The sequence below is a fragment of the Lepisosteus platostomus genome, chromosome 3 (genome assembly GCF_059453375.1).
Source record: "Lepisosteus platostomus isolate fLepPlt1 chromosome 3, fLepPlt1.hap1, whole genome shotgun sequence".
In the NCBI taxonomy this organism is placed as follows: domain Eukaryota; kingdom Metazoa; phylum Chordata; class Actinopteri; order Semionotiformes; family Lepisosteidae; genus Lepisosteus; species Lepisosteus platostomus.
The window spans coordinates 32,542,383-32,566,796 of NC_142613.1; positions in this window are offsets into that span (position 1 = coordinate 32,542,383).

Sequence of the window (24,414 nt, forward strand, 5' to 3'; positions counted from 1 at the left end):
GAAAATGGCACTCAGGATTAACTTAATCCCCCCACACACACACATTACTACTGATGGGCATGGGGTAGATCCTCTATTTGAGTATCTTAAATGCGGTCACCCACAACTTTACAAATCAGGTATGAAAAATAAAATTAAACTCAAACCTCTGTCTCCTAAATGGAGTATTTTCGCTTAATATCTTCACCATGGCTTTCATTCAATATATTAAACCATGTCATCTGAGATGGGCGTGTTCTAAGAAATTACATCTAAATTGTCAAACACTTGTATATTAGCTCTTTTTATTACAAGTGTCCACAACACCACCCTGGCCAAGGTACTATTGGAATTCGGTCATGATACCTACTTGTAAGTCCAGCCTTGCTGTTTGCACAGTGCTGAGAGGGTCTCTGTGAACTTTGTAAACACTTTTCCTGCAGAAGATGCAATATTTTATAAAGTGGATATTAAGAACTGGTGTGAACTGGATTGGAAGAATGCTGGACACAAGGACTACTATATCATTCTATACCGTTGTATAGGAATGCATGCTACGAACCTTAGTAACCAATTGTATTAAAATAAGTTATCTTTAGCAAATAGGGAGGTAGAAAGATGTGTATGATTTTAGAACACTGCTAATGTTGTAAGCACAGGTAAGCGTCATAGATAACAGAAAAATATTTAAGGACTGTTCTAGTTTAACTACTTTGAGAAAAATAAACCGAGCATCTCTGTGTTTTTCACTCTCATACGCATGAAATAAAAAGTTATTTTAACTTCTGAGACGGACTCCTGACTTTGAAGGGGAAGCGGGGAATAATTCCTCCAACAACAGAAAGACACAACCAAGCCTTAGTTTAACATAAGGAAAGTCTGAAACCTGTAAACTGCCTATTTAATAATATACAGTATTTACAGCATATCACATTTTCTCCGTATACAGTATATGTATATGTATCTCCTTATACTGTATTGTTTTCTGTTGAAATATCCAATGTACCAATGAACACATCTAGACATATACTTAATGAATCTTCCTTAAATGTCATATACATCAGATGTATAGACACCTGGTCAAGAATACTGAGGTATACTTTGCATACATAAAGTATGCAATTTATAGTTTCAGAGAAAAGGATTCCAAATGTGTGAAATCCCAGCAGTTATACATTGATTATGTTACTTTAGATTATACAGTAAATACTGTATCATTAGGAGAATCAACAACAGGCTAGTGCACCCTGCGGCCTGTTGTTGTGACCACAGTGTCGTCTGTCACTCTTTGTAGTCTATTTATCTAATTTGAAAAATAGCTCCGTTCAGTAATTAGGAAGGGCTTTGAGATAGCATATTTATTTTGTAAGCGCAATTCACTGATTGATTGATTTCCAGATCCACTTACAGTAAATGTAAACTGCTGAAGGTGTCTTGCTTGTTTAATTAGATTGTTCTGTTTTATGAGTTAGTGTCTCTATAAAATGCACACTCCTTCCCAGGGGAGGGAAAACACCTGAAGGTGATTTCATCCATCACACTGAGTTACACAGCTACATTCCATTGGGTTGAATTGTTTTCTACATCAGGAAGATTTATAAATACAATACAAATCAGGCAGCAATCTCAAAATTGGGCATCTTTTGTCATGATAACTTTCTCTGCAAAAATGTCAGTGTAATGTCTTAAGGTGCAAGTCCTTCATGGATTCAGTTACCCACGTTGTTTTTTAAAACCTTTAATTGTTTAATTAACTAGGCCTGAGACCTGGAGAAGGTTCTAAAATGGGGGAAGAATAGACAATATACGATTATTTCAGGTTTGTTTGTTCATTAGCCCTCAGTCGTAGGTCTGCCTACACCCAAGACATCATCAGGACACTCCGGCCTCTCATTGCAGTCCTGGAGCCCTGGCAAGGAAGGGCAGACATACCCAGCCCAATCCCAGCCAGCAGGATTGATCAGGAGCAAAACTGGAAGAGAAGAATTTGAGGAGTGTGCACCACTGGACACAGGAGAGGACTCAGACATCAGAGGGGTGGGGACTCTACAGAGAACAGCAGAGGAAGGCACAGGCATCGTCTACCTCCCCCTGCCCTGTGTTTGAGTTGCTGTAACAGAGACTTAGCCATTGAAGGACTACATAGTATTTTTATTCTCTTTCTTCACTTTGGCAGAAGCAGATACACCAGGCTACTGATCAGAGCTGTTTTCTGAAAATATCACTACAGGATTGTTTTTTGGGGACACTGGGTAGTTGGGGTCCACGGGGTTAATCTTTTTCTGTGAGTGGAAGTGGCCCTTGGGGATCAATCTTTTGTTTGTGTTTGTTAGTGGAGTAAATAGAGATAACTGATTGTAGTTAAGGGTAGAGTGGTAGTGCAAAGGTCAGCATTGCTTTGAACAGGGATATTCTTTACCATGTTTATACTACAGTAGTACATTAAAAATGAGCTGAGACCCCCAAATGCCTGTACACAGTTGTTTTACACATTTCAGACAAGAAATAGCCTAGTGAGACAAACAGACATCATTAGAGTAAATACAAATGAAACAATTCTAACACAATACCCTTGGTGCCAGCATAATTCTGAGGCCTATATCAGAATGATATGATCCTCACAGGATATCAAACTCTAAGCAGCAGAATGATCAAGCAATACCAGTTCCTTAGACACAAAGCTTGAGTTGTGACACAAATAGTGGCCATCTTGGTTCATGCAGAAAATGACGGTTCAACACATGATACTTTAATAGTTTGACGACTAATGTTACTTATCATGTTTATAAGCTTTTCCATTTTTCTCAGAATGTTAACGATGTTTTGTGTGCATAAAAATTGCTATTACAAATTTTCAGAGTCAAAAATCAGAAGGTTTTGGTTATTGATTAAACCTGACAAATTTCAATTCAACCATTGCAGCAGGTTATAAGAAGAAGGGGTTTTCAAGTTTTTGGATTAGGCTGCCATCTTAAATGGCTAAAGGCTCTCTAATTTCAATCACAAATGTAATGGTGTACCAGTTCCACTATACTGTATCTGCCTAGTATGATATTGCTTCACTGCCTAGTCTTTGAACAGCACAGTTTCAAAAATGGGAAGAAAAAAAATTTAAGTTTTTATGCACAGTTCAGTTTCCTATGTGCGCTGATTTCATAATCTGTGTGTGTGCGCACATGCACACAGCTTAGAAGGAACATTGCTTACAATCCCTACTTGGAAGTCTAGTAAAGATCAAGTACCAGCAGATCAAAGAAGATTGTTGCTCAATCTTCATATAGTGGTCAAAACTCTGCGAACAGCAGGATAAAGCAGATGGAGATGCTTCTAAAAATGCTCTGCTTTGAATATGGCCAAAAACATTTTTTCCCCTGAGCAACGAGGACACAAGATTTGATTCTTTAAATTTACTTTTTACCACTTAAAAATCAAAAAGGGCCGCGTCATGGAAGACTCTACAATTTATCTTTTAAATGGAATACCTGAAGGAATTGCATCTCCAGTAAAACCATTACTTAAATGTTTAGTTTCAAACAAATAATCTGTTGGGGGTCATGGGAGGCCCCTGTGTGAATTACCTGAAAAGTTGAAACTTTTTTCAGCCCTACAAATTTATTTTTGCAGTTTGTAAACCACAGCTGAGTAATTTGAATTCTTAATATGTATGGATAGGAAGGAAAATTGAGTTTTAAGAGAACGTTTTGTGATGTATTTGTTTAAAATGTGGTAAGCACAGGAAAAGGAATGCAGATGGCATTCTTACAATAACAGGCTGTAGCCTGCAAACAATTGTTTAATTTGCTATGATCCATTCCATATAAAACAGTTTGGGTATATTAGATAATTGGGTGAATGCATGGTTCAGTGAATATTTTATATTGCTAAGCTTCATAAAAATGTGAACTTTGTGAATCAGCTCAGTCTGATTCCCATGCATTAAAATCCACATGGGGATGAATGGAGAAAAAAATGAATACTTTTGGACTGGATGAAACAAAAGTGTTTCAAAGTTTCAAAGAAAATCAGTAAAAAAAATTCTAACCATCGTCTTATGTTTCATTCATAATGTAAATGTCATTCCTTGAAGACAGAACCCTATGAAGTACACATTCTGTTCAGGAGGCTACAGTATGTGGACATTTTTTGTATGTTTTGTTAGTGGCCAGAGGTGCTTAGTGTCTGGAAACAAACTTCATTTTCTTCATTCCATTATCCAAATTGGGGATATTCCCTATTCTGATACAGGACTGTTTCTGGATAAGCCATCTGCAATAGTTTTCTGATTGGGTTGAAATATGTTTGTTTATTATATACTGTATATTATTTTAGTATACTATTCAGTTCAGGAATTCCAAAAGTTCCAATCAGCCAATCAATAAATAAAACAATTAAGAGATGCCTAATCATGATAATAAATAAACAAAGAACTACAAAATTGTTGAAGTTTCATAAAATATTAGCCTCTATGTAAAGACATATCTTTGGGGAGAAAGTACAGTATTTTAACAATCCTCCAATTATTTTCATAAAGTATTTTAGTCTTTATTTTTTACTCAGCCATCAAAAACTGTCCTCATAATTAATTCATTAATGCAATATCCAGTAGGTCACTTCTTATGTATTGAAGTTCTGAGTAAGAACTCATTTTAATCCCTTTAATAATGGACTGGTGATTTTTGCCTATTCATCATTCCTGTTTCAATCCAATCATTTTTTAATATAATTTAAAACTTCCATACAATATAAGATTTAATTAATATATTCATCCATGTATTATTATATAAAATGGTAATTCTAGATAATTCCTCACAGAGATAGCATGAAACAACAGCTACGTAAGCACGGATGTGTAAGATTAACCTGCACTGTGTATCCGGCCAGTAGCAATGTACTGTATGAGTGAAAATACAATGAAATTAAATTCTGTAGTTTTGTTTCAATTAAATTAGGATTAAAAGAGGAGTTAGATTAGACAAATTAAAAACAGGAACAGATTAATAACAAACACCTTGAAAAACCATGGAAGAAACTAGCTTCAGACACTGTGAAGGTCACTTACTCAGCACTGAAAGTGATATTTTTACTATATTTTGTAGAATAATAACATTTTTAAAACATTTGGAACTTCACTGATGTTTTGAAGATGAGAACAAGAACAAAAATGATTTTCTTTTGTTAGCTAATGTCCTGTTGTATGCTTGTTCTTCTTTTTAAAAGTGACTACTCTTGTTTAGAGATCAGAATTCTGAATATTTTGCAGCAAAGGATACCTCCTTCCTCCTCATCCAACTTCTTTGGTTCCCTTCTCTCCAGCTTCTGTCTTATTGAGTCAGCAACCCTCAATAAACTAGTTACACGCATGAAACCCACCACATCTATTTTAGATCCCATTCCCACCACTTTATTTCAGTCCTGTTTCTCTTCTCTCTGTCCCATTGTCCTCAATATTATACATGAGTCCATGAGCACTGGCACTGTACCAACGGTCCTCAAAACTGCTGCCATTACCCCGGTGCCAAAAAAGCCTAACATGGTTTTCGACAATCTTAACAATTTTCGCCACATCCCCAACTTACCCTTTCTTGCTAAATTTCTTGAATGTGCGGTCAACTTCACAGCACAGAAACTGCCCTGGTCAAAGTCACCAACGCTCTTCTAATAGCTTCTGACTCTGCTTCTCTTTCTATACTCATCCTTCTTGATCTCAGTGCTGTTTTTGACACTGTTGACCATAACATCTTACTTTCTCATCTTGAGACTGTGTTTAGAGTTTCTGACACTGCTCTCAAATGGTTCAAATTTTACCTCACTGATCGCTGTCACTTTGTCTCTCTTAATGGGTATAGGTCTGAAATTGGTCTTGTCAAGTCTGGTGTTCCTCAGGGCTCAATTCTGGGCCCCTTGCTCTTCAGCATTTACATGTTCCCACTTGGTCAGCTTTTAAGATCACATGGCGTCTGCTTTCATTTTTACGCTGACGATACTCAAATATACATCCATACCAAACCTGACATTGATGTGGCTGTCTCTATTCTATCTAATTGCATCTCTGACATAAAAATTTGGATGACTCAAAACTTCCTTCATCTTAACTGCGACAAGACTGAAGTCATACTTATTGACACCCCCCATCAACTTCGTAAATCCAGTCCTGTAACCCTATCTGTAGATGGTTCTGTACTTGAGCTTCAATCAAAATTGAAAAACCTTGGGGTTATATTCGATTCTGGCTTAACATTCGATGTGCAGCATACTATCAAAACATCTTTTTTTCACCTTCAATTATATCGCTAGACTACGCCCTATGCTATCATTAACTGTGGTTGAAAAGCTGATCAACACATTTGTATTCTCTCAAATTGACTACTGTAATGCTCTACTCGCTGGGGTATCTAAATCTACTCTGAACATACTGCAGTATGTCCAAAATTCAGCAGCCAGAATCCTGACCCAGTCTAGTGCAAGTGTTCACATTACTCCTATCCTGGAGTCCTTGCACTGGCTTCCGGTCAAATTCCGTGTAGACTTTAAAATCCTCATGCTCACCTATAAGGCTCTGCATGGCTTGGCACCTCAGTACCTGTCTGAACTATTATCGCCCTACTCCCCACCTCGCAACCTTTGCTCTTCTAATTCTGCTCTCCTTACTGTCCCCCAAGCCCGTCTACATTGTATAAGTGACAGGGGCTTTTCCTGTTATGCTCCCAAGCTCTGGAACTCTCTCCTCAAGGATATCAGAGAGTCACCTTCTCTAAACTCCTTCAAATCCAGAATCAAAACCCTCTTCTTCAGAAAAGCCTTTACTTAAACTGGTTCCATTCTTCACCCCTCTGCTTTTCTTAGTACCACCATCCATGTCTCCTCTGTGTATTGAAATTGTGTTTTATCTTGTGTATTCTTTTTATTTGTTGTTGTCATCCTGTAAAGCACTTTGAGAAGCCACCTTTAAAGGTGCTATATAAAATAAAGTTTATTATTATATTATTATAAGGGATGGTGAGAAAAATGAGGTTTCCTAAGGACACTGAAGCTACAGTAACACAGAAAACCGTGTGTGTTTGTGCCAGAACTGAAAGACAGCTAAAAAGTCTGGCGTACACTTCTTCTTTTTTTAATTACCAGTTCAGTTTGGGAATAGCCCTTTATGTACATTTAAAAAGCCATTAAATTGTTTTCTTTGTACATCACAATGTCAACCTCAATCACTCACACAACAGTATATTTTCATTGCTCTAACAATAGGCTGAATATATTAAACCCAAAGTCATAAAAGGCTCTTATAACATTTTGCTTTTGCTCTACTCAAGTCAAATAATCTACCCTATAGTCTACTCACTCAAGTTCTCTATATTTTTAGACACAATGTGACCTTAATTGTTTAACAATAGCATTTAGCAACAGTGGATTAGCTCCCACAACATGTCATAAAGTGATAAAGAATTTATGTTTCTCACCACCGGAAACTATTTCTAAGCTATGACTACTAGGGGTATATTTTGACCAAACAAAATACCATTCAGTTCATGAACATGAAAGGAATGCTGTACTGTAGTAACGCACTAATTTAGGTAAATTCTTAAGACTGTTTTAATGACAAAAAACACTGAGATGAGGGACAACTGTCTTATACACTATAATGGGAAGATACAAGGCTTTAATACCAATCTTACACTGAAGATTGTCCTGTCATTTAATTTATTATAGCCTCAGCAGCCTTCACAGAAGCTGACACTGCTCTAAACTGGAGCTTTAATATAGATCTCTTGGATTAAAACACCTATCAATCTCACAAAATTTATAAAGCTTTACAGTCAGATTTTATCAACTACTTTTGCTTCAAACAAAAGCTGCTTAAAACCGTCAATGCTTTTTGTTCAGCATTGAGTAGTGAGACCATCAGCACTTTTTATTAAACATAAATGTTATAAAAAGAAAATGTCTTTACATTTTATTATAAATGACCCAGTTAATCCACCCTAACAGACCGTTACAACATGTAGTGTGTATCTGAGTTTTAAAATATTCTCTTTTAACTGTGTCATCACATGTTGTTGCAGCTACAGTATGTACACATGCTGTATATTTGGAATGGCAGAGAAATTGTTAATATGAGGTTGTTTAAAACAGCAAGCCTTGAAAGGAGATGCCTCTTTTAATAATTTATTTGTAAAAGTGAATTGCAAAAAGCTCCCCTTCCTATGTGATTAGATTTGACACAAAGTGAATTTTCTGTATAGTTGCTCTAAGCAGAAGTGGCAGTCCACAGGGATATCCTGTAAAAGTGCATGGCTTTACCATCAGGTGAGTGAAAACAAAAGAGAAGACTGTGACCTTGGTTTGGCGCCAGGAGGGTAACAACTTCATTATTGTGTGGAAGCAGCTGACTTTTGCACAGGAAACAATTATTGCTGATAATGAATGGAGTTCACTTACGGTCTATCAGCAAAGGAGCTCTGTCTCCAACTTGCATGAATAACTCTTCCTCCTCTCTGGAAGCTTTGTAATTTTAAAGCTGCACAGATTCACTTCTATAAAAGGAAGGGAGAGGATCAGCTTCTTTAGGTTTTTTTTCTGTCTTACCGTTCATTGTATGTGTTGCAAAGTTAGATTTTACCTCAACAATTAAAACAAAATGTGATCTTATATTTGGGCAAAAGTGCATTCATGGACATGGATACTTTGCAAATTACAAATAATAATAATAATTGCTTACACTTATATAATGCTTTTCTGGACACTCCACTCAAAGTGCTTTACAGGTAATGGGGACTCCCCTCCACCACCACGAAATAGTAAATACAATGTTCTGTTTAAAGTGATATTATGAAAGATGTTGAGCATGGAAATCCATGACATACGAATGCTACAGTATGTCAATAATCTGTTTTTAAATACAATAAAAGTTTGCCTAAAAGAAATCTCACATCAGAGAGTCTTTAGGACAGAAGAGGTTCAGGGGAGAAACAAATCATATAAAACAAGGCCTTGGAAAACATTCACAGGTAATACTCTTGCCATAGTATGTTTTTTGATAGACGTGTGGCTTTTCTTCTCATATAGTCAGATACAGTACATAGATATTCGGATAGATATTCAGATAGTCAACTGGGACTCAAATTGCCTTTAATTAATCAAACTTGGCTTTTTCTTGTGCTTTTCATACTCATTGGAAAGACAACCTTGTAAAAATTGTTTTCTCAGAAAAACATCTACAAATCTATTTTCCTTGTTACTGTTGACAAGGGAGATCAGTCTATTTTTATTTGGACAGTTACACTTTTTGTCCCTCCCATGCTCTCTTCCATGGGGGAAGTAATTCTGTATATAAAACAAACCAATTGCAGACCCATCTTTGGATATGCTTTGGAATAACTGTGCCAAGAGTATGAATACACCAAATAGGAGATATTAAGAGAAATCTGGTTCTTTGCTAATAGTCAGTTTTACTAGTATTTTGTATGCTCAATGTTAGTATTTTTAATTTAAATCATTAAGCTTTGTTGTGACATAAAGTCACAAGAAATTGGATTTATTTTCTACCTTTACTATTTACTGTATTTACCTGTAACATATTTAACATTAGAATTTTTTTAATGTTTAAAAATGGAAAATTGCAATTTGCACAATATACATATCCGGCTTGATTTATATCATAGGTCAGATATTTCCCCTTTTAAAGGAATTTCAAAATATTTAAAAAATCTTTATTATATACAGTAGATGGACATTGGTTTTTGTCACACAGATTTGTTTGCTTTTTCAAGTATTTACTAATTTGCTTCCCAACAGTTAGACTGAAATAATCCATTAAGACAAAACACAATGTTTTTTAGTGTTGAGCTGAAGACACGTAAATATGTATCAGTAAATGTATATTTGTTCACAAATAAATCATTGAACAGTCTTGCTAAGTACTACTGCTGCAATGAAAGCAAATTTACCAGCACAATAGTATTCAAAATATCAGCCTACAATATGCTGTCAATATATTTGAGTAATGTTCATAAAAGTGTTTTGGGAATCTCTTGAGACTTATAACACTACATAGAAAAAATACATTGGCAGAAAGTAAATAAATAACTGAGTGTATTCCACAATGCCAAAAATTATAATACATGCATGTTTAATAACAACATATACAGTATATATATTTTGTCATCCTCAATGATGTGATAGTTACAGTGATTCCCTCAAATACCATGTCCATTATTTTCTTTTTAAAATACAAATCATTGCCAAAATATAACAAAACAGATTTTAGGAAGAATACCGACACTCAAGAATTAATTGCATTTCAGGATGTTTATTGAGTGTTTAGGTATAGTGAGACTTGCCATAACATCTTTGGCTGAGAGCAATTTAATCAAGGAACTGCTGCAAAGGTGGAGATGGGGTGGAGGAGGGATGCAAGAGATGGATTTTCTTAAGATAATCAGGAATCATTATAATATGCTGTAAAGCACCTGACAGTCATGATTGTCAACTCCCTCCTGAACTTCAATTCAGACTGAATGGTCATCCATATAAAGGGTAACAAAACTGAATCAATATGTCTGACAGCTTAGATGACATGTAAGATTATGGAAACAATAATTACTAAACTAAACTAGAGAAGCATCTAAAAGGAAACAAGATCCAAGGGGAGGGACAAAATGAATATATAATTGTAGGTCTTGCTCAACTAATGTGTTAAAGAACATTGAACAAGTAATTACATTAAAAAACACACGGCATACAATATGGTGTATTTATGTTTTTAAAAGCTTTTTGATAAAGTTCATCATACAAATTAAATAAGCATTGAAGAAAATGCACATATATTGATTGAACATGGGTTAATAAATGGAAAACAGAGAGTACAGATAGAGGGGAAATGACAGACTGCAGTCATGCAATTAGTGAACCCCTGCTGTACCTAATTCATCTCAATAATCAAGATTCTGGTGTACTTAGTAAATTAATTAATAGTCTTCCAGATGATACAAAAACAGGAGAATTAGCTAACACTTTAGTAGCAGCAAATGAAATTAACGAAAATGGGAGAAAAAAAACTAGAACAATGTTAGAAAGCACAGAACTGAAGCTAAGGCAGTTATATTAAATTGTACAAAAGAATATTGTGCATCTAATCACCACTTCATTTGTCAAACTATTTCTCCTCTAGAATCACTACAAAGATAAGGAGCTGTACACATTTATTCCAGAGCTTAAAAGAAGCTGTTTAGCCTTGAACAGAGAGGACTATGAGGAGACTTGATCTACAGTATTCATAAATCAATGTTAAACACTTTGATAAAGACAATACAGCAGACTGCTTCAGAATAAAACTGTGAAACACATACGACAGGACACAAGTGGAAACTACATGGAAACACATTTAAGACAGAGAACAGGAGGCAGTTGTTCACCCTAAAGGTTAAGGAGGTGTGGAACAAGCTACCCTTCCATACTGTGGAAGCTGATACCCTGACTTATTTTATGAAATGATTGAATGAGATCCTTGGATCAATTTGCTACTACTACGAGGGCCAGTGGAGGCACATAGTCTCCTCTCATTTGCACTTTAATTTATGTTCTTATTTTAAATTCTTACTGCCTGGTTCAATTTAAATGCTGTGATGACAACAGACTCATTATTGATTATTTGAACAGATTGTTAGGTGTTAATAAAAAAAAACATCTGCCTTTCTCTTTTTGAACAAGTAAAGAAGAGCTAAATCTATAGCTCTATATATATATAGTAATATATAGTATAATATAGATCTGGGATAATATTTTCTTTCTTAATTATGTTGCATAATCTAGTATTATATAGCTTAATGGGCAGTAGTTTTCCAAGGAATTACCAAATTACCATGCTTAATGTTCATGAATCACAACAACAAGCAGCAACACCTTTTCAACTTAAATAATGGGGTATTGTCTAGGGCATGTTTCGAAATGACAATACTGCTTTCTCTTTTTTTACTCCCTTTTCACTGGATTAGCAAATAAAACAAATTTTTCTCCCCTTTTCTGAACATTTTGAAACATGTGTTGAAAATGAACTGCATATACAGTAGTCATTCAATCCAAATGTGGAATTCGTAGTTTTTACCGTCAGATTCCATTATTGAGATCAGAAAGTAAAATCGTTTCTTTATCTCTGAGACACAGTCAAAGGTGTAGGTGAGATAGACTGTTTTTCTATGAGATATAGGGCATCAAAGTTTGACCTTGATGTGAATCCTCCAATCAGCCTATAAGTCATGTTTGCCTCCCTACATAATATAGATGTGTGTTTAGTTTTGTTTTCAAGATGTTCAACATAGCTGTTGATGCAATGAAACGTTCTGTTTTGTTGCTCACCCCAAGTTGACCTGCATGACAACAGATTGACTAAATCAGGTCACAGTCCAATGTCACCTAAATAGGAGGTGACGTACAGTATGTCTAAAACTTACACAGTTATCAGTTCAAAGGCGAGCATACAATATGTTGTCAAAATCAAAAGAAGTCAATTAATGCCTTATGGAATAGGAATGGATTAAAAAAATATTAGTGATAACACAAAATACTGTTCTTTTCATGTAAATGTTTTTTTTGCTTATCAGCAAAAAAAGCATTGCTGTGAAGTACTGTAAACCATTCTACGCTTTGAAGTCTCTTGAAGCTGCATATTTAATTCAGAGTGTTTTGAACTATATTTTTACTAGGAGCCTCAGGAGTCAAGGGAAGGAAATCCTCTCATCTATAGAATGGTGTACTGTACTTTGTGAGTGGGAGTGTGTAGAGGAATAAACAATGCAGCTGGAAATGCAGTATAAAGATTCTGATTTATGCTCGAAAATGCATTTTAGTGGAGGATATCTGAGAACTGAGAAAACTCTCATTAAAGAGTTTTAATGTGTCGCTGTCAAAATAGATTTTAAGAATGATGCATAATGTTTTAAAATATGATCTCCAGCTCTTCCTTGTTACTCACTTTTTGTGGTATTGTTGTTTTCGCTTGGTTTTAAGCCCCTGTGTTTCATATCTGTTAAGTGAGCCCTTATCTTAGTTGACTGCAGGGTGAAGTACAAATCCCACACTCTGCCTTAGATTTTTTGCATTCAGAAGAAGATGAAATTCACTTTTTCTTTAAGATAAAATAATTGAGATTTTATGTATTCTCAATTTTGTTCTATTTAGACTCTGATGTAAAGAAAATGTTTATTATGTTCACTGGCGTTTTTTCTCTGAAATAACTTAAAGCATAATAATCTCTGAGCAAAAAAAAACAAACATTAACCAAAACATAATAGTGAGTAATTAGATGATTCACTCAATTGAGTACTTTGGTACAATTTCAGATAATTTGCCAACCTTTATATGTTACGCCACATCTGTAAATTACCTATTTTAAAAAAATAGTTTTTATTTCAGTTGTTGAAATATCACACTACACGTTCTAAAGACATTCAGCCCAGGTATCACATCTGAAATGTCATCACATTTGAAAAGTCATCACATCTGAAATGTCATGCTGTTCCGTAGTAACTGTCTTCTTTACAGGCTTGTCAGAGCCACAGAGCCAGCAAAGGTATTCTGGGAACAAAAAAGAAAAGTGACATGCTTCTTGCAGCTGTCATTATTTTAACTAATTTTAAAATGTTGCATGAAGCCAAAAAAATTAGTCGTCACATTGACTTTCAATTCAAATCACAATCAAGTTTTTTGTCTTGTATAAAAAGAAGTCGTGAAATAGTATAACATGGAGACAATATACAGTATTATCAATATATTGTCATCTGTTCATACAGTTATGATAACACTTGAATGGACTTTACAAATTGGTGAAAATGCAAGTCTCTAAAAGTTATGTCAAAATAGTATCATCTGTGTATCTATTTGATAAGCAGTGCAGATTTATTTGCTTTACAGTGCACAAAAGTGACTGCTATTGTTCCCATCTTTATTCCACCCAGGGTCAGAGGATCTAAAAATTATCTTTGAACACATAATTTGGAAGAAGTCATATAGGGCAAAAAAAATTTCAGTCAATGCATATCAAATAAGGGGTCCAAAATGTGCAAGAAATGTATATAAAATGAAACTGATTAAAAGTTAGTAATGACTGACTGGTATGTATTTCCATGCGTATGCCACAGTGCATTTTGAATCATGAAATTCTTTGTTAATGTTAATGACAGATTCCTCTTCCTTCATGTGAGCATTTCCTATGATACTGAACCTTGTAAGAACAGCCCCTTCCTTTACTTCTTTGAAGGCTGGAGTTCAAGTTTCCCACTTGTATTCCTGACACAAAGGAGAGCTTTGGAGAAAAGATATTATCAGTCTTTCTCGTGCCTCAAGAACAATGTTGCAGTCATGTCTTGGATGAATTGCTCATTGTTCTGAAGTGGCCTGACTCCTTTGGGTGGGCTCGGTGCTGCAACTAGCTAGAGTCATTGTAGGTGGTACAAGGAACAGTACTCAGACATATGACGCATATCTGCAGAGGAATGTGGGACACTGCGTAATTTTGTTCTACTGAAAAAAAATGCATATAATCATATAATCAGCTGGTTTCCGAAATAAAATGTTCAGCAGTAACAGCATAAGAAGTTCCTAAAATGTCCAGGGCTGGTTTGATTATATCTGTTTAATTTACTAATCCTTCATATTTTGTTTAAAACATCCTGTTTATTTTTTTAATATCTTTAGTGAGTGGAATGCAATTTCACAGTGGTAAGACCGGATGAAAAGTACAATAAGACCTGTCACACTTCATGTCAGAGCAGTTTCTCATTGCTTGCAACATGCAACAATTCTGGGCTCTTGGGCACATTAAGTTCCTGTGCTACAGATAGAACTCAAGAAGAGCTGCATAGCTGTTCCTAAACTGTAATATTATGTGGACCTCCAAATGATTAAAGACATACAATGGCAAAGTATGGTTTGAAAAATTGTGCACTATACACATAGTGCCTGGCAGTGGGTTTGTATATACAGTATGCATGATACCTTCCAATAGGTGTATGCTCAGCTGCTGTACAAAGCTTTAACACTTGAACTTGAACTTTATTGTCATATGTAACCGGCACTGGTACAATGGAATTCTTACTCACAGAAAGTCTCTCGATTGTAAAACAAGTGTAAAAAACAAAACAAAGTGCAAACAGTGCATCAAGACAATATACAAACAAACAGTAGACAATGTACAAGTAAACATGTAGACAGTTTGAATGTAAACAATACAGATGTGTAAACAATGACTGGAGATGTGCAATAGATAAGAAATCATAATGAGGTAGATGGCGATGGTGTAGGTGTGGTCTGAGGGGGATGGCTAAATGTGTTTGCCAATCTCACTGCTAACTGCTTGTGGATAGAAGATATTGAAGAATCTAGTGTTAAGTGTCCGTATGCTCTTATATCTTTTGCCTGAGGGCAGTGGGGTAAAGAGCTCATGCCCGGGGTGGTGACTGTCCTCTGTGATAGCCAAAATTCTACCACGGCAGCAGTCCTCATAGAGCTGTTTAATCTCGGTGAGACCGCAGCCAATGATCTTCTGGGCCATATTGACCATTCTCTGCAGTGCCTTTCTTTCTCGCGAAGAGGTGTTGCCATACCACACGGTGATCCCGTTGGTGAGGATGCTCTCGATGGTGCAGCGGTAGAAGTTCACCAACACATGTATTGGCATCCCCCATCGCTTGAGGCACCTCAAGAAATAAAGGTGCTGCTGAGCCTTCTTCATGATAGTCAGTGTTCACAGTCCAGGTTAGATCTTTAGAGATGTGAATTCCTAAAAACCTAAAGCTGGTGACTGTTTCCACTTCCGTTCCATCAATACTGAGTGGGATGTGAGTGTTTGGCCTGTGTCTCCGAAAGTCCACTATTAGCTCTTTCGTTTTCTTTACATTCAAGTCCAGGTTATTGCTATGACACCACCTAAGCAGCTGTACAACTTCATCCCTGTAAGTGGACTCGTCATCATCACTGATCAGTCCTATTATAGTGGTGTCATCTGCAAACTTAATGATGCGGTTGTTGCTGTGTCTTGCTGTGCAGTCGTGAGTGAACAGGGAGTACAACCTGAACATCTGGACAGTGCACTGTGGAATAAAGAGTTCTCCAGAACGCTGCCACATTAAGACGCATTATATCCTATATCCAACATCACTATACTCTATACTGTATCTCTGGACCACTGAGATTATTGTTTTCCTGGATTACTCCTTCCTTTCTTAGGCAGTCTTTGGTTTTACACTATTAATGCCATCAATTTACCATACTTTGTCTTTCCATTGTTTGTGACATACTCCTATAAGTGTCTTTAACATTTAACCATGATTTCACTGTGCTTAAGTCAATGCACCGTAAAATATTTATTATCTACGATTATTTTCTCACGAGCAGTAGTTTTGGCTTAAAAGTGTTGTGCATAGGATTCCCTGTCTAGAGGTGGCACAGTTGCACACACAGTGTGTGTCTTTATTTCACACATCACTGATCTCTGCACCTGATCCATGATCATTTTGGGATGCCTGGTCATGGGACCTAGTCCTGTGTTCCACCTTTGTACAAGTACAAGTTGTCATGATCGAAATCCTTCCTCTTAAGGGTGCTCTGGCTCTTTCACAGTTTAGTTGATTATGTGCACCTGCCTCCTATCCAGCCCCTCCTTATTTAAGCCAGACACTCTTACTATTCTGGGCTCAGCATTGGAAGATGGACGTTTGGAAGCCCACCTACCAGCTGGTCCTGGAGTGACCTGATGGTACAGGCTTCACCATGCCGTCCTGCCCATCTGGGTCCGGGGCTCAAAGTGCCTGGCCTCGTTAACCCGTTTTTAATTCCCTTACCCTGCACTGGAACCTGCTCCGGTTTTTAAACCTTGTCTTGTTTTTGTCTTGGATGGATCAACCCGCTCTGGACTCTTGGACTTCGCTCTGGATTTTCCCTTTGGACTCCTTTGGACTAGTTCGCCAAGATCATGCCCCCCCCAAGCACCAGTGCACTGTCGTCACGCCCCCCTCTGTTTGTAAACCTGCCCAGTTCCTCGTCATCTATACCCAGTGTCATTTTCCACTTACTTCCAGATTATACCGTCTGCATAGGGTCCTGTTCTACGCATCGCTACACAAGTAGAGATGCTGCAAACACCTGCTGATTTATCACAACATCACAAATTGGCTATAACAGATTACAAGGTGCTTTTATGTACCCTTGTACTGCTGCAATCCTGGAGGGATAACATCCTACACTTTAGAAGATTAAACAATGTCAAATTGCTCTTTAATCAAGTTTAGTTTACTATATCTAAAACTAATCTCTCATGAGAATGAATTCTAGAAGTTCTAACTGTTTGTTGTTTTGTGTGAGTAAATTCTCAATTTGGCTGAACAGAATGTTCAGTTCTCCCAGGAGCTGGGTAACAATTTGAAATTGCAGGACTGTTTGTGGATTTATCCTTTGTAAAATCATGTACCTGAGCTTTGTGCAAGCAACTGATGCATGATTTATTTTTAGGAAGACGTTTTTAGAATGACACAAACATTTCCAAAAGTTGATGAAAGATGGTGTTTTGGATATGGCAGAGAATGCAGTTTTAAAACCAAGCAAGGTTTTTCCCACCCTACTGGTGATCTTTTTATGTAAGCCATTCAGACATAACATTATAATCCCACTAAAAATACTAAGACATCTATGTTCTGTGTATGTTATTGGAAGACAATACTTAACAATGGTTTTCACATGATGATACTGATGATTATTAAGATGTCAGAATGTTACAAACTTTCAAGATAACAAGTGGGCATCGCAGCAGTGTTGTGTGAGAATTACATTTTAGCTATAAATATAGTCTGGTTATTGTTATTCTTTTGATATCACAATTGATTAAATAGCAACATCAATCTGTGATGTGTTAAAATTCACTGGCATCTGCAATATGGTACCCTGAACATCTGGTGTATCTTCTTTAGACATTTAGAATAGCTTAGTATTATGTTAGATTGTAATGGGGTCATGCTTTCATTGAAAATGACTTTTAGAAATAACAGTAAAAAGACATGATAAAATAAAATATGTTTAACCATAAATAGGATACATTTAGACTAAGAAGAGCTATCACATCACAAAACTTCAAGTCATACAATAAACTTTTTGGTATGGGAACCTCCTTTGGTTGTGTTGATGTGCTGGATGCAGGAATGACAAAATACAGAATGTGGTACTGTATTTACTCAGTTTGTTTCTTCAGACATGATATTCGCAGTAAAAGTGAAAGATTCCAGGTGGAAATCAACAATGTGTACGCATGTGCCTGACAATTTAATGTCAACACCTACTAATTTGACATTGACATAACCAAATGATTTGAAGACAGCTAAATTACAAACTGAAAAGACCTGGATGATGAACTGCTGTGACTCATTGAGATCTGTCTACTGCACACCTATACTGCACATTCAGTTCCAGTGCACTTGGAGGTTTTTCAGAATTTTACAGAATTGCAAGCGAACTAACAAACAACAGGCAATAAAATTTCATAAACAATAGATTCATTTCATTTTCATATTTCTTCGTTTGATGGTTTATGTACACAGTAAATGTTCTCCTCTTTACCTGGTCTTATTTCACACGGAGCTCTAGTTCAAAGGATCACTTCCAGCAGCGCTTTTCTACAAAACATGCATCCAGTGCAGTCTGCTTCCCTGCGGTGACCTGCAGTGGGGGTGATCAGCACAGAGTACAGATCAGGACACAGCCCTGAGTACTGGATGTGGTTCCTGATGTCTGTACTCTGGCAGGGTTGTCGGGTCTCTCTGGGTCATTGTCAGCTCTCCATTCATCACTATATTTAATAACACAACTCACATGAATTCATTTCTGAGCTTCTTATTCATTTCAGCCACATCCACCAAATTCTTCTGTAACTCATTTCCTGCACTTTCTCATTCTGCATTTCCTATCACAGTATGCCATTAATGTGCAATATTTGCTTACTACCATGACAACCTGCAATGTTAAGAACTTTTCAATTCATTCTAAAATGGTCCAAAGAACAAGGTGAAGATTTTATTCATTACGGGTTCCTTCATTTAAGAATGTAGCCCTACATTTCTTTTTTCTAAATTATTTATGTTTTGCACAGATGTTTTGATGTTATTCATGTGTTATTCAACACACATTGAGAAACCCACTACACCTGTAAAGTATTTAAAATGAGTTTCAGGGTTACATTTAAAACAAACAAATGACAAAAACAATTTCTAGGACCTTTGAACAGAGCGCTGGTGTTGAAACGAACATTTGAAAAAAATGGTGTGACTTTTTAACAAAACAGATGTCAAGAAAAAAGAAAACAATACTGCCCTGGAGTGAACCCTGGGACCTCAAGTTTGAGTGACTGATAACTGAAGTCAAGGGATTTCTAAAATTAGCGTTTGTGATGAAAACCATGGGGTGCCTCTGACTTTTGTATCTACATGCTCCTGGATTGCAAAAGTCTGCTCAGTGGGTAAAAGAATTCTGTCAGAATGGAATTTACCACAGGGAGCTCACTCTGGGCACCCTGTGGTGTTGAATATAAAGCAATTCTTCATAGGTAGATTTGCCACAGGTTACACACTATTATTCTAGAATGCCAGTCATTTACGTAAGTATTAATAATTCATCAGGAGGTACTAATTCATATATTTTAGACTACACTATTCAGTTTTGTGAACAAAAAATTAAAGCAAGATTCTTAACTACTTGAAGTGTAAAATGCTTTGCTTTCGGTTATTATACATTTTGAGCACTCGAGCCCTACACCAGCCTTTCTTCAAACCCAACCTTGGCAATTAAAATGCTCCAAAACACCAACAAACAAGAGATTTTTTAATTTGTGTTCTCATTTGCTTATCCTAGAATACCTCCTTAGGGTTCATTGTGCCATGAAAGTCACAGGGATCAATTGCACACAATTACAGTTAATTAATTTCAGCTACAGGCTTGCCACAACCATTTACTCAAAATGTATATTATGTATATTACCATTTACTCAAAATGTATGTGACTACCATTAGTAATTGTTATGACTGTGTAGGAGGAAATAACATTTTGTAGACCTGCAAGAAGTATTCCGTAGAAAAAAAAAAGAAATTTTATCTTGAACGGCACATTTGAAGCCTAACATTGTCAATGAACTTATCTCAGTGAGCTATTCAACAGAGAATGCAAACATCAGAAATAGAACTATAAGTCTCTTTTCCACTACTGACCTATTTTTTTCTTTTGAAAATTTGAAAATGGAAAATGCAACATAACACTGTAAACAAAGACTGGTAGATATAATGTAAAAAGAATAAAAAGTAAAAGTCTTACGTTTTAGAAAACAAATATAATTTTCACTTTAACTTACTCAAAAATGATACCAAGTATTTATTTGACATTTCAGACCAAATTGTTTGGAAGAATATGTTTGTGGCATGCATTCTTCTATTGGCGTACGACATGGGAGAAGAGTCTAGAAAACCTGGCAGAAACAGAATGAAAACGTCTTGTTTAATCAGATTGTACCATGTACCAGATTGTAGATGTGGCTAGTGTGAGAATGTTGCTGTGTTGCCAATTGAATTGGTCTGATTGGGTTACACAACCTCATTCTCTGTCTGAACACCATTACTATAACTCAGTATGCATCTGCTGAGTGGTTTTAAGGCTCTCCTGCTCTGCTCATTGTTATTCTAACAGACGTCCTAAGGCTCTTTAGGTTTGATGTGTTATCTTTGCTGTATTTTAAACTTGATAAGAAGTTAATTTTAATATCCATATTTACTCTCTGCATTCCAGTCTGGTACTAGAATTTCAAGCACATTGGATTGTATGCGTCTTACACATCTTGTCCACGATCCAGCTCATCACAAAGGTCACATCTTGGACTTAATCATTACTAATAGCTCTTTTGTTTCCCATGTGGCTAATCTGGATTTAAGTCTTTCGGATCACATGCCTATTCTTTTGGATCTGACGTTTCCTGTCATTCACTTTGCACCTCTGCGTTCTGTAAACTTTCACAATTTCACAATTCCTTGCAAGATGAGGTACAGTTGCTCTGTCTCCTCTTGCCTTGCAGGGCTCCATGAAAATGTTTTTCTTTGTAAAATGAAATGTAGGCGGAAAAGTTGTCATTTGCGTGTGAGTCTTCAATCTTGGAAGGTGTAAATGATTGAATATAGGTATATATTTATACTTCAGACCTTTTTCCACCAGTTGCCAAAGTGCCCTGTTACATTTAGTACTCACCTACTCAAAATACTTTAAGAATTTGTTATAACTGAGCTTCATAACTTTCATTACCATATTCTTGCCTCCTCTTATGCTTTTACAGTGCAGTCATTTGTGTGCCTAACTTTGCTGGTTCTTTTTCTCACCTTATGCCTTCATGTCTTACTGAATTGGTATACAATGTGAGACTCAACTCCAGTTGGTGAACCCCATTCTCTTTGTATTATTTTTCTACTATTTTTATCCAGGCTTTGTCCCTTGGTGTTTAACATAATATAGTTATGTTAATATACAGTATATTTACTTTATATTTTAAAATATTAGAACATGCTGTTGCTCTGAAAATAAACTTTTTGAAGCTTTTTATCTAGCATTAGACATTTACATACTGTAGCACTCAAACTGCTTTGTGTTGCTAATGATCTTCTTATGACAGTTGATTCCCTTATATCTCAGTACTAAAAAATGTGACATTTTACTTACTTGTTTGTTTGGGATCCCTGTTGCTGTCTTTAAATGGCTTAAATCTTACCATGCTGAATTCTGACATTGTATTTCCTCTGGGGGTTTCCTCAGGTTGGGTCAATTATCTCTGGTGTCCTACATGGGTCAATACTAGGCTCTCTGCTGTTTAGAATTTGTTTTTCCTGGTCAAATACTAAAATTATATAGTCTGAATTATTATTTCTGTTCAGATGATCCTCAGATTAAAGTCCACACTAAACATGATACTCAAATAATGTTTTAATACTGATTTCAATTCTTATATAAATACTTGGATGATTCTTGTTATGTCATGTTATGTGATGTCATGTAAGAATCTCCCATCAGATAAATAAAACCTGTGCTGTAACCTTGTCAATTGATTCCACTGTAAAATTTATTTTAAAATGAAGAATTTGAATGTCATTTAAAGGTATCATATTGATAGAAATATTGCCAGGTTTCATCTGTATCTGTAGTGAAAACCAGGTCCATAACTTTGTTTTTTCAACAATTGATTCCCAACATGCGGAATCTCTAAAACTACACTAAAGAGATTACTATACAGTCAGAATCAGACAGCAAGAATCCAGATTAAGTCATGTGCAACTAAACAAATCACTCCTGTCTTGGAGATCTTGAATCAGCTTATGTTCAAGGCGTCACATGATGTAGATCCTGAGTATCTAGTCAATATGTTATCTGTTTCCTCCTCTCCTTGTAACCTTTGGCCAGTTGATCTAGTTTATTATGCATTCCCAAAGTTCATCTACACTCTACAGGTGGAAGATCCTTTGTTATTATGCCTTTAATCTTGGAACATCATCAAAAGAATATAAGGGAGTCAGCCACATTGGGTGTTTCTTTGTTGAAAATGTCCTTTTTCAGAAAAATGTTTTGCCTTTGTCTTGCTTTGTTTCTAGCTTTTCAAATTCTATTTGATCATATTTGCATATTGATATTGCATATCCGTATTGTAAAGAGATTTATGATGATTGCTAGATAAAATATAACTATATAAAATAATTATATAAACTATATGATTTATAGTTACAAAATAAATAAACTTAAATTTATAATTGTTATTAATTTTATAATTATAAACAAATTTAATGATTGCTGTTAGACTAACAAAGACTTGAAAAAACAACACTTAAAAATCTCATTTAAAAATGAACAATAAGCATGAGTTCTCAACTCAACTTGAATTTGGTTCAGATCAACCTAAAACCAGAACCCTGTAGGTAATACAAGATCGCAGTTTGTGGCACTTCCACTGATCACAGAGGAATGTAAACCTATCCTCTGTGCACTTCAAACACCTCTTTGAAGTTTGATGGCACCACAGTGGACTGTTCCCAGCCTAGGGGTTACTTTTAATAACATTTAAAAAGCATCACATCATGGAAACCAGCTCTGATGTTAATCCTGTTCAAAGAACTTTTTGGCACATAAGTAGCAGAAAACATCTAATGAGAATTGCATTGTTTACCCTTCTGATGAACCAAATGTACCTCTCCTTCTCTTATCTCAGTAGAGTAAAATTGAACTTTTTTATTTCTTTTATCTTAAAGGGTAGACAGATGAAAATAAAGTCTTGATGCTTTGTGTGTTTCAATATTGTATTGGTTCAAAGCATGGGAAAAGTAGCTCATGGCATAGTTTCTTAACAGAGTTTAAAAGGAATAATAATTTGGTTGCTGTTTTTAGACTGAAGTTTTTTTAATTACATTTGCATTTAATGATATCAAGTGACAAAGACACACTACACTTATCAATGATTTAAGTTCAAAGATCTCTTCTGCAGTGGCTGTACTCTCACAAAGTCTCAGAATTTTGTTTTATCTACAGCATATTCAGAACAGTTCTTACATGAACTGTTAGATTCAACATATTTATAAAATGTTAACTGTCACGTTAATTTCATATCTGCTTATAGAGAAAAATGCACAAATTATGTTGCAGAGTACAGTATTCTTTACACTTTTTTAATAGCTAATAAAATAGATGTGTTTTGAAATGTATCCATATATAATATAGAATAATATTAAAATAAATAATAATAAATAAAATAATAATATTAAAATAGGTGTTTTGAAATATTACTTGTCTGGTTTAGGTTTTAAAGAGAGCTTACCGTGTTATACTTGTTTTATGAAACAGCTAAATTAAAAACAGTGTGAATCTAAATGATTCCTCTTATTTTTAAATACTGAGTACATGGAAAATAACGGTTAATTATGGAAATTATTTAATTGCAGAACAATTCCTTTGTGGTTCTACTATTGACCTCTTTTAATTGACCTTTGGCAAATCTTCAGCATTTAATAGCTTTCAGTCTGTAATATACAAAAGATTGAATGAATTAAGGATCATTTATGAAAAGCAAAGAAACAATTAAATAAAAACTTGTGAAAACAGGAAAAAATTGCAAACAACATGTGGTTAGAAACTGTACAATATTTACTATATTAATTTTTAAAATTTAAATTATTAAGTTTAAAGTTAATCTTGTTTGTGCTCCTTACATTTAAAAAACACAAGTATTTCATATAATTATGAAAAAAATGCTGGCAAGATTAAAATAATAAAATTTCAATATAGTCGTGTTAGTTGCAAAGTTAAAATGTTTTATTTCCCTTTCAGGTAAAACATAGTTATACCCCTTGATAAATGCCTCTGTCACATCCTCTTCACTGGCTACATACTGTT